Raw genomic sequence first — 13,124 nt, forward strand, 5'->3', positions numbered from 1 at the left:
CCGGACACCTGGTCATCCTATGTGCAGAGCTAATGGGGTAAAACCCAGCTCCCTCTGCCGTCGCTAGCCTAGCTGGCCAGAGCTAGTAAGGGTAAGATCCATTTCCCTCTCCCATTGCTGGGCCAACTGGGTCGGACTAATGGGAGATAATCCCGCTCCCTCTCCCGTTGCAGGGCTGGCTGGGCAGGGCTAATGGGAGATAATCCCGCTCCCTCTCCTGTTGCAGGGCCGGCTGGGCAGGGCTAATGGGAGATAATCCCACTCCCTCTCCCAGAGGTGATGCAGGGGGGAGGCGTGCAGGGCCAGATTAATGCAGGGGCTTTAGGGGCTGCAGCCCAGGGCCTCAGGCTAAGGGGGCCCTGTGACCTTCCCCTAGTGTTATCTGGACTGGTGATCCGCTAGGTCACTCCAATCCTTGACTCTGGGAGCCAGCCTGACCCTGCTCTGCTGTGAGAACCCCACTCCTGGGCTGTTCACACACAGCCTCTGGCATGTAAGCTGCTCCCAGCTACTTGCAAGTGAATGACACTAGCCAATATCTCCGGTCCCAGACACAACCCTAGGAACCTCCCTCTTGCAGTGTCCAGTTATGGCCGCTGGACTCTGAAAGCTCATATAATTTCATCAATTTAACAAAGAAATTGATATGTACCAGGCTTGTTATCCCAAGGGGAGTCTCTGACACACTTCAAACCAAACACACTGCTTCAGGTAGAACAAACAAACAGATTTATTAACTACAAAGATAGATTTTAAGTGATTATAGGTCAAAGCACAACAAGTCAGATTTGGTCAAATGAAATAAAAGCAAAATGCTGATCTGAACACTTCCAGTGCCCTTACAAACTTAGATGCTTCTCACCACAGATTGGCTGTTTCCCCTCAGCCAGGCTCTCCCCTTTGATCAGCGCTTCAGTTGCTTGGTGATGATGTCTGCAGATGGAGATGGAAGAGAGAGGAAGAGCATGGCAAATGTCTCTCCCTTTTATCGTGTTCTTTCTTCCCGCTTGGCTTTGCCTCCCGCCCCCACGCCCATTTCTAATCAAAGGAAGTGGGGTGACTCACTCAAGAGTCCAACCAATCCTTTGTTGCTGCCTAGGCCAGTGTCCTTTGTTCCTGAGGCTGGTCTGGGTTTGTCCCATACATGCCCTGAGGAGGTGTGAACTGCCCCTCTGCTCTTGGAGAGTTTTTGCTTGGGCTTGTTGTAAGCCACGAGGAGGCATTTTCAGCTTCATAACTACATACATGAAATTACAATCTATAACTTTACTATAACATCACTATAAGAACAATGCGTAGTGCATCATGAGCCTTCCGAAGACACCCGACATGACAAACTTTGAATTGGATACCACACATTCATATTATAAGGATGAACACGGGGGTCCAGGGGGTTCCCTTGAGGCACAGAGTATCTCACCTGCCCCCATAGTTTACTGCAAGAGGGTTAGTCACTGACTATCTAGAAGATAGTTTGTGTTATAGTTGTCTTGGCATCCAGCCATTGAGGCCATGAGGTGATGTGCCTCAGTTTCCCCATTCACACACAGCAAACCGGTTTTTGTTTCTCTGCTGTGATAAGCTTTAAACCTGTTTACAAGTATTAACTGAAAAGTAACATTATCATAAGGTTTAACATCCGTGTCAAAATTCTTATCCCTAAAGCTTAATACCAACATTTTTATCACAGATGTGCATTTACAAGTATCTTTAGGATAACACACCCTCTGTTCAGATATTCTAGTTTGAGATTAGTTTGTTCATCACCCACGGTGTCCATTGACTCTCTCCCATGTAATCAGTCACTGGCTTTTCTTTCCCTCCAGTGTTGCCCTCTGTGTGGGCTCTTAATTTAATCATGTTTCTGGAATTTTGGTGCCTCGGGGTCTGGCAAGGTAGGTGTTCAGGGGGATCCTGCACATTGGCTGGCGCTTTGGGGAGCAGTCTCCTAACCCCAGGACTGTATATATGCAGAAACCCAGCTCCCCTTTTGGGGTTACCCTGTGTTTCCCCCTCCAGCACTGAGTCCTTCTTTGCCCTCTAGAGGGCTGTGATCTGTGCTCTCTGAGCTAGCTGTGTTTACCCTTTGGTCAGATGCACCTTTTCCCAGCAGCTCTCCCATAACTGCTTTCTGTGTCTCTACAGTGTGGGAGAAGCCACACCGCGCCCCCTCATACCCTACACCCCCATCATTTGTGCCATTTGCATTCTCACAAACTACCACCTGGCAATTTCCTGATCTCAATTCCTTTGCTGTGATAGGCGTTGGGGCTGCATCTTGGTGTACAGAGACACAGTTACTTTCCAAAAACTTTTCAGAAATAGCATTCTGAAAAACTGGGACCTGGATTGGGGGACCCCCCCACCCTTTCCCTGTCCTGGGAAGTCAGCTGCGTGACTGCACCCCTCCAGGAGGTCAGGTACACAGTTCCTTCTCAAAGCCTGGGTCACAGGCTGAGTGCCTGTGTCATGGACTCACAGATTGTGCCCACTCATGGCCCCGTGCGGTCCATGGGGAGTGCCCCTTTCAGTGAGACAGCCCTTTTCGGGGGTCCACTCTCTTTTGGGGTCAGGCCTCTCCACCTCCTGGAGCCGCACCTCTCTGAGCCTTAGCACGTCTGTCTCTCGCCGTGGGCCCCCTCAGGGACTCCCCTCACTCTAGACCCGCCAGGCCTCCACCCCCAAAGGGGCTAATGCAACCCTGTTCTCTAGACCGGAGTGACTCTCCGCCAGCATAAAACAGGAGGGTTTATTGAAAGTTGAACCCAGCACAGGAACTCTCAGGGCCTCAGGCCTGGCCTCCCTCAGCCCAGCACATCCCAGTCCCCCTGCAGCCAGATGGGCTCTGCCTGCTCCCCCTCTCCAGCCCAGAGACCCCCTGCTTCCCAGCTGGGCCTTCGATATCCGCGGCCCCAAGCCCCGCCTCTGTCCATTGTCTTCTTTCCAGGTAAACAGGGTCGGAAACAGGATCGCCTGGGTCTCCTCTCCTCTCAGCTCTCCTCTGGCCACTCTGGCTGGAACTGGCCGGTCAGGTCACCCGCGTCCTCTCTCTGCAGCCCATTGTCCTCCCACTGACCAGAACCGGCTGTGACTCCTGAGCTGGGTCTCCAGGTCACCAGTCGCTGGGGTCTCCATGCTCCAGTCATCGGGTAGGGTCCCAAGTTCCCTCCCCAGTCCTCTGTAACAACAAACTCCCTCTCCCCTCACCTGGTTAAACCAAGAACACCCGGGAATGCTGAGTCCCACTCCCTCTGCATGCAACCCCCCCTGGAAAACACAGAAAACTCCAAGAAAACCCCCCACTTCGTCACAGCCTGGGTGCACAGATGCTGACCCAGCCATCCTCCTAGTGTCCTGGGCATCCTGCCTCAAGTTACCAATAAGGAGATATTCCTGTACCCCCGCTATTCCCTCCCCAGTTTCCTCCTCTGGGCCCCTCCTAAGACACATTTCTCTGTGCTCCCTGGGAAGGGATCCATCCCTTGTTCAGCTGCAGAGCCCTGCCAGCTACCAAATGGGGCAATTTCCTTAATCCCTGACAAAACCTCTCCTGCCCCTGCGCCTGAGCGCAGGAAAGGAGCTAGGCTCAGCCCCTCCCATACTTGGCAGCACCCTGCTTCCCTGTGTAACAGAGTCACAGGAATCCGCACCCACCTCAGTGGTTTCAGAGATCCCCTCCCACTTCTCTGAGTTTTCCTTTAGGACACATTTCTTTATGCTCCCGTCTCTGGTTCAGCTGTGACCTGCTGGCAGCTAACAAACTGGACAGTTCTCTCCCTGGCAGGCATCCCACCCCCATCCCTTCCTGATGTGGCGTTGCCTCCAGCTGCAGTGCAGGAGTTGGTCTCAACCACACTCCCACCTGGAAGCATGTGGCTTCCCCCCTGCTGCAGAAGAATCAAGGAGACTCTCTCCCATTCTCTCAGGAGTTCCTGAGACCTTACCCTTTCCCTCAGGGTCCCAGCATAAAACTCTCTCCTGCTGCAGGCAAATACTTTAACCTGAGCTACGTGGAAAAAATCATTACCAAGGAGCAGGTGGACTAGGAGGTGTTCCATTACCCCACAGTCAAAACACTTTCCAAACCTTCCCTCACCGCATGAATTCTAGCTAGTGGTACAAGGAATCGGCTTTTGCCCACCCGCACAATCTGCCATTTGGCCAGGTAGCATGCTGGCCTTTGGGACCACACGCTGCTTAACTAGAGAGATCTGGGCCCCTGTATTCCCTGCTATTAATTTTGACAACTTTAACATACTCCATGGCTGGTTCTGCAGATGCTAATCTCACAATGCCAATATGACAGGCTTCGATTCCCTGGGGGGGGGTTTTGTGTTGAGGACAGCAGAAATGAGATCAGCTATTGGTTGCCTGCTTCCTCCTAGCACAGGGCGTTTATTCCTCAGGTGATCACACACTGGAATTATACTGATAGCACCTTTTGGGGTCTTCTGCTTTTACAGGAGATTTGGGATAGGAGTTACCAGCAGACGAATGTTTTGGGGTAAGAGAATGTTCAGGCTCCCAGGCCCTTTCTTTCTTCTCAGGGGCAAAATGGGACCCTCCCTTCCCACCAGTTTTAAACCCCTCTTTCTGTAGCCTACCCTCAATAGATGCCTGAGTCTGATCGAAGACATCAGCTAAAAAAGCCATCTCATCCATAGACTTTACATCTTTGTCCCATAGACACTGCTTTACATCAGCCTTACATATACCTAGGAAATGCTCTTGAGTGAGAAGATCCAACATTCCTTCAAAACTTGCCACCTCTTTACCCTTCACCCATTTTCCTAACAAATCTTTCATTTGTTTACATATTCCCCATTACTCATACCAATATCGCTCATAATATTCCTAAATTTAACACGATATGTTTCAGGCGTAATCTGAAAACTTCGCAAAAGAATATCTTTAAATTTACAATAGTCTAAAGCATCTTCAATAGGCATTCCACTGAATACATTTTGAGCTTTACCAGTTAATTTTGCAATCAGAGTAGGAACTCTCTTATCATCAGGGATTTCATGTATTACAAAGGTAGTCAGATATTCAGCAATATCATCCTCTTCTCTGTATGCAAGACATAAGTGTTCCCATTTGTGGATTTTTGGAGTGATGGGAGTCATTGGGATTGGTGGGTTCTGGTTCTGCTTCTTTAGCAGGTCCAGTTGGTGTTTTCATAGAATCAGAATTTTAGGGTTGGAAGAGACCTCAGGAGGTCAACTAGTCCAATCCCCTGCTCAAAGCAGGACCAACATCAACTAAATCATCCCAGCCAGGGCTTTGTCAAGCCAGGCGTTAAAAACCTGTAAGGATGGAGATTCCACCACCTCCCTAGGGAACCCATTCCAGTGCTTCGCCACCCTTCAATGAAATAGTGTTTCCTAATATCCAACCTAAACCTCCCACACTGCAACTTGAGACCATTGCTCCTTGTTCTGTCATCTGCTACTACTGAGAATAGTCTAGATCTGTCCTCTTTTGAACCCTCTTTCAGGTAGTTGAAAGCAGCTATCAAATCCCCCCTCATTCTTCTCTTCTGCAGACTAAACAATCCCAGTTCCCTCAGCTTCTTCTCATAATTCATGTGCTCCAGTCCCCTAATCATTTTTGTTCTACCTTTCCCCCCAGCTTAGTGTCATCTGCGAACTTGCTGAGGGTGCAATCCATCCCATCATCCAGATCATTAATAAAGATGTTGAACAAAACCAGCCCCAGAACTGACTTCTGGGGCACTTCTCTTGATACTGGCTGCCAACTAGACATCAAGCCATTGATCACTACCTGTTGAGCTCGACAATCTAGCCAGCTTTCTATCCACCTTATAGTCCATTCATCCAATCCAGACTTTTTTAACTTGCTGGCAAGAATATTGTGGGAGACCATATCAAAAGTTTTGCTAAAGTCAAGATATATCACATCCACCTCTTTCCCCATAGCCACAGAGCCAGTTATCGCATCATAGAAGGCAATTAGCTTGGTCAGACATGACTTGCCGTTGGTGAATCCATGCTGACTATTCCTGATCACCTTCCTCTCCTCCAAGTGCTTCAAAATGGATTCCTTGAGGACCTGCTCCATGATTTTGTCAGGGACTAAAATGAGGCTGACTGGTCTGTAGTTCCCCAGGGTCTCTTTCTTCCCTTTTTGAAATATGGGCACTATAGTTGCCTTTTTCCAATCATCCAGGACCTCCCCCAATCGCCATGAATTTTCAGAGACAATGGCCAGTGGCTCTGCAACCACATCAGCCAACTCCCTCAGCACCATTGGATACATTAGCTCTGCACCCATGGACTTGTCCATGTCCAGCTTTTCTAAATAGTCCTTAACCTGTTCTTTCACCACTGAGGGCTGCTCACCTGCTCCCCGTACTGTGCTGCCCAGTGCAGCAGTCTGGGAGCTGACCTTGTCTGTGAAGACTGAAGCAAAAAAGCATTGAGTGCTTCAGCTTTTTCCACATCATCTGTCACTATTTTGCCTCCCACACTTTTCCTGACCTTCTTCTTGTTGCTAACATACCGGTAGAAACCCTTCTTGTTACCCTTCACAGCCCTTGTTAGCTGCAACTCCAGTTATGCCTTGGCCTTCCTGATTACACCCCTGCATGCTCTAGCAATATTTTTATACTCCTCCCTAGTCATCATCTGTGCAAATTCACTTCCTGTAAGCTTCCTTTTTGAGTTTAAGCTCACCAAAGATTTTGCTGTTAAGCCAAGCTGGTCACCTGCCATATTTGCTATTCTTTCTGCACTTCGGGATATTTGGTCCTGCACGCTCAATAGGGCTTCTTTAAAATACAGCCAGCTCTCCTGGACTCCTTTCCCCCTCATATTAGCCTCCCAGAGGATCCTGCCCATCAGTTCCCTAATGGAGTCTAAGTCTGCTTTTCTGAAGTCCAGGGTCCATATTTTGCTTCTCTCCTTTCTTCCTTTTGTGAAGATCCTCAGCTCAACATCTTGTGAGGAAGTGGGAATGTTCTGGCTGTGTTATGTGAATGCTGAGAGGGAAGTATTGACCTGGGAAGGTTGCAGGGGAGTTTTGCTGGGACTGTCTGCCTTGGGGAAGGGAGCATACCTGAGCATGTAACATGAGAACCCAGGAGGGGGGTGTCACGGAGTCAACGGGTGATGCTCTGGAACTGCTCCCCACCAAGCCCGTCAGGACTCTGGGGAGCCTCCTCTCCCTTGGAGCAGACTTGTTCAGGGCAAGAAGCTCACACAGCTCGACCTCCTGGGTCTCTCCTTGGAGCATTCAGCATCCTCTGCCCCTCCGTGCGCTTCCCACAGCGAGCCCACCTCAGTGGGGTCCTGGGGAACCCACAGTGTCCTGCACCCCCACTTCGTAGTCAGATGTGACTCTCAGCCAGCCAGTAACACAGAGGTTTATTCGATAACAGGAACAGGGTCTAAAACAGGGCTTGTAGATACAGCGAACCGGAGCCCTCGGCTGGGTCCATTCTGGGGGGCAGTGAGCCAGACCCCCACGTCTGCACTTCAGTCCTCGACCCCAGCCTGCTCCAGACTAACAACCCCTCCCAGCCCCTCCTCTCTCCTCAGCCCCTTTCCAGGGCCAGGAGGTCACCTGATCCCTTTGTCTCCAACACCTTCAGCTGGCACTTTTGCAGAGGAGGGACCCAGGTCATCAGTTGCTAGGAGACAGAGGGCTTGTCTACATCAGAAAGTTGCAGCGCTGGTGAGGGAGTTACAGCGCTGCAACTTTGAAGGTGTACACATCTGCAGGGCACCACCAGCGCTGCAACTCCCTGTTTGCAGCGCTGGCCGTACTCCCGTTTTGTCTCGGGTGTAGAGGATCCAGCGCTGGTGATCCAGCGCTGGTAATCCAATGTAGACAGTTACCAGCGCTTTTCTTGACCTCCGTGGAAGGAGGAAGCCTCTGGTAATCAAGCTGGTTTCCTTTCCCGGTTTGCTCTCTCGTTCCCGGAACCCCGAGCAAGCAGGTCTCCTTCCCTGCGGTTTGCTGGCTGGCTCCGGGAACGCGAGAGCAAACCGCGGCGTTCCCGGTTTGCTCTCTCGGTCCCGGAACCCCGAGCAAGCAGGTCTCCTTCCCTGCGGTTTGCTGGCTGGCTCCGGGAACGCGAGAGCAAACCGCGGCGTTCCCGGTTTGCTCTCTCGGTCCCGGAACCCCGAGCAAGCAGGTCTCCTTCCCTGCGGTTTGCTGGGTGGCTCCGGGACCGAGAGAGCAAACCGCGGCGAAGCTGGTTTCCTTTCCCGGTTTGCTCTCTCGTCCCGGAACCCCCCTTGAAGCCGCCCAACAGCGCTGCAGTGTGGCCACATCTAACACCACTTGCAGCGCTGGTTGCTGTAAGTGTGGCCACTCTGCAGCGCTGGCCCTATACAGCTGTACTAATACAGCTGTAACAACCAGCGCTGCAAAATTTTAGATGTAGACATGGCCAGAGTGTCAGGCATTTAGGTGCACTGGCCCTTTGCTCTGCCAGAGACTTAAGAACTGCCATGGGGACACTGAGGCACCAACACAGTATTCAGGGAAAACATTAAGAACATTAATAGTTCATCCCAGGGGGTTGGAGGCCAGGTAACACCTCTGCCCGGGTCACTGAACAAAGGACACAATGGCTGGGGGAGGAGCCGGGGGATGGCCAACAAGGAGACAGGCGAAGGGAGTTTCAGTTTGGAGCTGGCTGGAAAATGGAGAGGGGCCTCGACGGAGTTTGGGCTTCCCAATGGGGCTGTGGCCTCCCTGGGGCCCCCAGATGGACCTAACTAAAAGGGGTCCTGCTGTCTGTACTGGCAAGACCTGTTTTGGACTGTGTTCCTGTCACCTAAATAAACCTTCTTTATAACTGGCTGGCTGAGAGTCACGGTGAATCGCAGGAAGCCGGGGGTGCAGGGCCTTGACTCCCCCACCCTCCGTGACAACTGGTGGGAAAAGTGGGATCCACTGCACCCCATGGACAGCGCTTCCTGCAGTAAGTGACTGGGGAGCAGTAAAACAAAGGGGGTGATTAACCCTTGGGAGTGTGTGACCAGAGAGAAGGACTTTTGCAGTAACAGGGTCCCCTGGGGGATCGCAGTGAGTGGTCTCAGGGATGGAGGGATCTGCTGTTCGACCCTGGCAGATGGGTGGTGACCTTGAGAAGGGCTGGCGCACTAGAGGTCTCCCTGGAAACTGTGGGGAGCAGCGAGCACCCAGGCCTGCCAGTGGCCAGCAGGAAGATGTATGCTAAGCAGCTTAACAGTGACCTGGTGGAGCTGTGCAAGCAGTGGGGGCTGCGCAGAGGGAGGCTCACCAAAGACCAGCTGATTGCCCAGCTGGAGGAGCGAAATCGCTCGAATGAACTGATCCCTGTCTCTGAGGGAAGCAGCCTGGCAGATGCAGCGCAGCCACCAGTGTCTGTCCCAGCTGGGAGTGGTCAGCCGGCTGCTGAGGGCTTCCTGAGACCCCTCCTCCCTATGCCTAGGGGAAGGGTGGGAAGGAGCCCAGCAAATACCAAGGGCACCATGACACCCCAGGCCAGCAGAGGATCCTTCCGGCGAAGCTCACCGCCCAGCAGGGGATCCTCCTGGTGACGCTCGGCATCCATGGAGAGGAAGTGGCTGAAGTGGGAGAGAGAGCTAAAAATCAGAGAGCTGGAGGATCATGAGAAACAGAGGCAGCATGAACTGGAGGAGAAAGAGAGACAGAAGCAGCGTGAAGAGAGACAGAGGCAGCATGAGCTGGAGGGGAAAGAGAGACAGAGGCAGCATGAACTGAGCTGGTGAGGGGCAGTGAGCCCCCAGCTGCGGTGAGTGAGGGGGGACCCAGGACTGCACAGAACTTTGATAAATGCATCCTGGCCCAGCGTAAGGAGGGGGAGAACATGGATGACTCCTGGATGCCTTTGATACAGCCTGCAAGCTGCACCAGGTTGATCCTGAGGACAGGCTCCGGGTTCTCACCCCCTTACTGGACCCCAAAGCCGTGGCATTGAACCACCAACTGGAAGGGGCGAAGAAAGGAGACTACGAACTATTCAAACAGGCCCTGCTATATGAGTTTGGGCTGACTCCTGAGATGTACCGGGAAAGGTTCCGGAGCCAGCGTAAAACCCCTGAGGTCTCATATCTGCAACTAGCCATCTGCATGGAGGGATACGCCAGCAAGTGGACAGATGGGGCCCAGACGAAGAAAGACCTGGTTAAACTGATCGTACTAAAGCAACTGTCTGAGCAGTGCCCATCTGACCTGAGGCTGTGGTTGAGGGACAAAAAACCAGAGAACCCGCGACATGCAGGGTGGCTAGCTGATGAGTTTGTGAAGACCCGGTCGGGGGTGGCAGGAAGGAGTCCCAAAGGAACAGGCCAGCAGCAATGCAGAAAGAGAGTCACCCTGGGACCTCCCATAGGGGAAACATGGAGAACCCCCTCCCAAGGGGAACATCCGGCATCTGGGCCAACCGACCAGCTCGAGGGGACCAATGGGACATGGGCTGCTATTACTGTGGCCAGACGGACCCAGTGCCCCGGGCTCAAGGACAGACTGAGCAGACGAAACCCACAAAGGGTCGACTGGGTAGATACCCAGATGGATAAGGGGCAGGGGTCCCAGGCAAAGGGGGGCTGACAGTTTATCAACTGCTCAGGAGAGAGGCGGGCCCCAGGCCAACTCCTCAGCAGAGCTGGATGCTCCAGAAACCAGGTTCTCCATTTACTGGGTGGGCGTGGGGCTGTCCCTGCGAAGCGAGTGCCTTGTTCCCCTGTAGATGGATGGGAGGAAAGTCTATGTATACTGGACATGGGCACTGAGGTGACGCTGGCCTGGCCCGAGGTGGTAGCTCCAGATCAGGTGATGCCCAACACCTACCTGACCCTGACGGGGGTGGGCAGGACCCCATGCAAAGAGCCCATGGCGAGGGTACACTTGAAATGGGGGGCCAAGGAGGGCCCCAAAGAAGTGGGGGTGCACCACCATTTGCCCACTGTGGTGTTAATGGGGGGGACATGGAGAACTGGCCAAGCAACCCCCAGAGTGCCCTGTGTGACAAAGAGGTAATGTTTTTGATATGTTATTTGGAGAGTATATGAGTGGGGAGTATTAATCTGGGAAGATTTCAGGAAAGTTTTGCTGGGACTGGCTGCATTGGGGAAGGGAGGATACCTGAGCGTGTAACCTGAGAACTCAGGAGCGAGGTTGGAGGCCAGGTAACACCTCTGCCCAGGACACTAGACAAAGGACCCAAAGGCTGGGGAAGGAGCCGGGGGAAGGCCAGAAAGGAGATAGCTGAAGGGAGTTTCAGTCTGGAGCTGGCTGGGAAATAAAGAGGGGTGCCCCGACCAACAGGGCTGTGGACTCCCTGTGGCCCCCAGATGGACCTAACTAAAGGGGGTCCTGTTGTCTGTACAGGCAAGACCTGTTTTGGACTGTGATTCATCGTGAATTGCAGGAAGCTGGGGGTGCATGGCCTGGTCTCCCCCACACTCTGTGACAATCGGCTGTGAAGTCCTGTTGGAGGGGTGATTGTGTCTCTTTGGGACAGTATACAGGCCCTGCTCCTGTAACGGCCGAGGATTTGAAATCAAATCCAGGGAACCAATTGGCTAGGATGGAAATGGTCAGTGAAAATGCGAATGAGCTGGCTGGCAGTGGGGAGGGGCTGCTGGGCTCAGGATACCTGCCTACCTATAACCAGCCCCCTGGGGCTGAGTGGGAGGGAGAGATGCTCCCCATCCCCCTGAACACCAGAGAGGGGGCTCATGTTGGCTCTGATGCTGGGACCAGAGCAGAGAGCTCGCTGCCTGCCCCCACGGGGACAGCAAGGGCAGCGCTGACCTCGGTGGAAGCTGAAACCCCAGCTGAGTTGGGGGACACCCAGGCAGGGCAGGTCAGCTGCCAAACAGGTTTGCCTGGTCCAGACGTGCTGCTGGGAAGTGATTACACAGCAGGAAGAGAGCTACCAGGGACAGGGCTCAGGGGGGCTGTGACCCCAGGCCCAGCCAGTGAGAGGGAGCAGGTCCCACTCCCTGCCCCAGCAGCTGAATCCCAGATTGAGCTGCAGAAGGATCCCTCCTTGGAGAAGCTGAGGGAACTTGCTGGCCACAGCGCTGCAAACCTCCTTGGGGAAGGCTGCAGGGACAGAGTCCTCCTGGAGAAGGGATCCCTGTACTGGGAATGGGCTCCCCAAAGGGAAGTAGAACTGGGGGGGATCAGGAGGCAGCTGGTGGTGCCCCAGGAATCCACAGGGTTCTTCCCATTCAAGCTGCTGTTTGGGAGGAGAGTGAGGGGACCCCTGGACCTAAAAGGGGAGGATTGGGAGGAGAAGGGGGAAGACCCCCTGGTGGATCTCTTCTCTGAGATGGGAGCCAATCTCCCCATCAAGAGTTCCCCATTCAGAGTCTCTGGGAAAGAAGCCCAGAACCTGGAGAGAGAGATCAAGGACCTGCTGGCTTTAGATGGGATCCAGCCGTTCAACAGCCTACAGGCCTCACCCGTGAGGCTGGTCCCCAAGGAAGACAGGACGATCTGGTTTGTGGGGACTATTGGAAGCTTAAAGCCATCACAGTGTCCGATGCCGACCCCATGCCTTTGCCTGGGGAGATTCTAGACAAGCTAGACATCCAAGGGGATGGAGAACTTGGCCCTGGCGTACGATGACTTGTGTGTCTTTAGCCAGACCTGGGAGGAATATACGTCCCAGGTGAAGAGGGTGCTGGGCTGCCTGAAGGTAAAAGCCGAAAAGGGCAAAGTGGAGGTGATCAGAGATTGGCCCATTCCCCAGACCAAGAAATAAGTCCAGGCCTTTATCAGGGTGCCGGGTGCTACTGGAGGTTTATACCCCACATTAGCCCCCTAGCTGCCCCATCCCTGAGCTATGTGAGAGGGGGAAGCCAGATGAGGTGCTCTGGACCAAGCAGGGCCAGAGGGTTCTCTGTATACTGAAGGAGGCTTTAATCCAGGGCCTGGTAAATGTGGTAAATCCAGACTTTGCCAAGCTTTTTGCAGTGTTCACCGACGCCTCAGACACGGGGCTGGGCACAGGGCTGATGCAAGCCGATGCTGAGGGGGGAAGACACCCCATCGGGTACCTGAGCAAGAAATTGCTGCCCCAGGAGCAGAACTAAGTGGCCTCAGAGAAGAAAGGCCTGGCCATGGTGCCGGCCCTT

At 53.3% G+C, this 13,124-nt stretch overlaps 1 long non-coding RNA gene across 1 annotated transcript; it reads right to left on the bottom strand.

Moving 5' to 3' along the window:
- Positions 1 to 1,104: 1,104 nt before the first annotated feature.
- On the bottom strand, positions 1,105 to 3,111 carry LOC115636583. The gene is made up of 3 exons (XR_003996996.1): positions 3,010 to 3,111; positions 1,725 to 1,727; positions 1,105 to 1,116 (listed from the first exon to the last, which is right to left on the bottom strand). It is a non-coding gene; the product is annotated as an uncharacterized LOC115636583 (long non-coding RNA).
- Positions 3,112 to 13,124: the final 10,013 nt, after the last annotated feature.

This window comes from Gopherus evgoodei, chromosome 17, assembly GCF_007399415.2.
Source record: "Gopherus evgoodei ecotype Sinaloan lineage chromosome 17, rGopEvg1_v1.p, whole genome shotgun sequence".
Taxonomy (NCBI): domain Eukaryota; kingdom Metazoa; phylum Chordata; order Testudines; family Testudinidae; genus Gopherus; species Gopherus evgoodei.